At 59.2% G+C, this 2,500-nt stretch overlaps 1 pseudogene; it reads left to right on the top strand.

Annotated features, from left to right (window-relative positions):
- LOC126197780 (large subunit ribosomal RNA) overlaps nt 1-2,500 on the top strand; it is a 7,754-nt pseudogene that overhangs the window by 1,388 nt on the left and 3,866 nt on the right.

Below are 2,500 nucleotides of genomic sequence, written 5' to 3'. Positions count from 1 at the left end.
GGTGAGATCTCCGGCTTGCTTGATATGCTGAAGCCGCGAGCAAACGACTCGGATCGGAGTGCCAAGTGGGCCACTTTTGGTAAGCAGAACTGGCGCTGTGGGATGAACCAAACGCCGAGTTAAGGCGCCCGAATCGACGCTCATGGGAAACCATGAAAGGCGTTGGTTGCTTAAGACAGCAGGACGGTGGCCATGGAAGTCGGAATCCGCTAAGGAGTGTGTAACAACTCACCTGCCGAAGCAACTAGCCCTGAAAATGGATGGCGCTGAAGCGTCGTGCCTATACTCGGCCGTCAGTCCGGCAGTCACGGCCGGTCCTTGCGGCCGGCCGCGAAGCCCTGACGAGTAGGAGGGTCGCGGCGGTGGGCGCAGAAGGGTCTGGGCGTGAGCCTGCCTGGAGCCGCCGTCGGTGCAGATCTTGGTGGTAGTAGCAAATACTCCAGCGAGGCCCTGGAGGGCTGACGCGGAGAAGGGTTTCGTGTGAACAGCCGTTGCACACGAGTCAGTCGATCCTAAGCCCTAGGAGAAATCCGATGTTGATGGGGGCCGTCATAGCATGATGCACTTTGTGCTGGCCCCCGTTGGGCGAAAGGGAATCCGGTTCCTATTCCGGAACCCGGCAGCGGAACCGATACAAGTCGGGCCCCTCTTTTAGAGATGCTCGTCGGGGTAACCCAAAAGGACCCGGAGACGCCGTCGGGAGATCGGGGAAGAGTTTTCTTTTCTGCATGAGCGTTCGAGTTCCCTGGAATCCTCTAGCAGGGAGATAGGGTTTGGAACGCGAAGAGCACCGCAGTTGCGGCGGTGTCCCGATCTTCCCCTCGGACCTTGAAAATCCGGGAGAGGGCCACGTGGAGGTGTCGCGCCGGTTCGTACCCATATCCGCAGCAGGTCTCCAAGGTGAAGAGCCTCTAGTCGATAGAATAATGTAGGTAAGGGAAGTCGGCAAATTGGATCCGTAACTTCGGGATAAGGATTGGCTCTGAGGATCGGGGCGTGTCGGGCTTGGTCGGGAAGTGGGTCAGCGCTAACGTGCCGGGCCTGGGCGAGGTGAGTGCCGTAGGGGTGCCGGTAAGTGCGGGCGTTTAGCGCGGGTGTGGTCTGCTCTCGCCGTTGGTCGGCCTCGTGCTGGCCCGCGGTGCAGGATGCGCGCGCCTGTGCGGCGTTCGCGCCCCGGTGCTTCAACCTGCGTGCAGGATCCGAGCTCGGTCCCGTGCCTTGGCCTCCCACGGATCTTCCTTGCTGCGAGGCCGCGTCCGCCTTAGCGTGCTCCTCCGGGGGCGCGCGGGTGCGCGGATTCTCTTCGGCCGCCATTCAACGATCAACTCAGAACTGGCACGGACTGGGGGAATCCGACTGTCTAATTAAAACAAAGCATTGCGATGGCCCTAGCGGGTGTTGACGCAATGTGATTTCTGCCCAGTGCTCTGAATGTCAACGTGAAGAAATTCAAGCAAGCGCGGGTAAACGGCGGGAGTAACTATGACTCTCTTAAGCTCATATGATGCGTCACATACGGATCCTCTCAATCCACTCCTCAGCATCCAAGCGATGTCGAGTGGATGATGGTTCGCTTAGCCTCTCAATGGGAAATCCTAGCTCTGGACTTCACGTGGCGAGAGTCGTGAGGGGAGCCGAGGGAGGCACAGAACTCTGTGCCTTCTCAGAGCTTTCCGACCGACAGAGCAGGGTGAACTTTCGGGGCTTGGGGGTTACCTCCCCCCCTGCCTTTTTTCCAGCTGGTGCAACTACGAGAAGAAATCAAGGTACCAGGCCTCCCACTGGAGTGCCTGTGCCAGCTGACGAGCAATCCAGCCAGCCAACCAGCGCGGGTCGAGCGCCGCTCCCCGCTGTCTGCCCTGAATGCCAGCGGTCCTTCTCAACCAAGACCGGGCTCGGCGTTCATCGTCGTCGTGCCCACCCTGATGCCGCCAACGCGGATGTGCAAACGGAAAGGAAGAAGGCCAGGTGGTCGGAAGAAGAGCTGCTCCGTCTTGCGCATGCTGAGGCGACTTTGTCCCTGCAGGGCTGCAGGTTCTTCAACCAAGAGCTTGCTAAAGCCTTCCCGGAGCGCACACTTGAATCTGTCAAGTGTCAGCGCAGGGGGCAGGCCTATAAGAACATGGTGGCCACCTTTGCTGCCGAGCTCTCAATGAGAAACCAAGATCTTCAGGGCTCTGCAGACGGATCTGCTGTGGCCTCTTCCTCCTCACAGTCATCTTCTTCAGGGGAGGACGCCGATCGGGCTATCTGGTCCCTAATTGCAGAGTTGCCATCGTCGGGCCCGCGTTTCCGCTCACTTGATGCAGTTGTGGCCTTGGGCCCCACTGCCAGCCGGAGTACCATCCAAGCCATGCTTGTTCCTGCTCTTGACGAACTAGGTAGCAGGGAACCATCTCTTTGTCACGCTCCTGGTAAGGCATTTCAACGGCCGCCTGAACGGAAGCGGGCGAGAAGAAGGTGGGAGTATGCTGTGGTGCAGCGTGCTTTTAAGAAGAAC

The sequence above is a fragment of the Schistocerca nitens genome, chromosome 7 (genome assembly GCF_023898315.1).
Source record: "Schistocerca nitens isolate TAMUIC-IGC-003100 chromosome 7, iqSchNite1.1, whole genome shotgun sequence".
Lineage (NCBI taxonomy): Eukaryota > Metazoa > Arthropoda > Insecta > Orthoptera > Acrididae > Schistocerca > Schistocerca nitens.
This window is presented reverse-complemented; position numbering and strand designations above follow the sequence as displayed.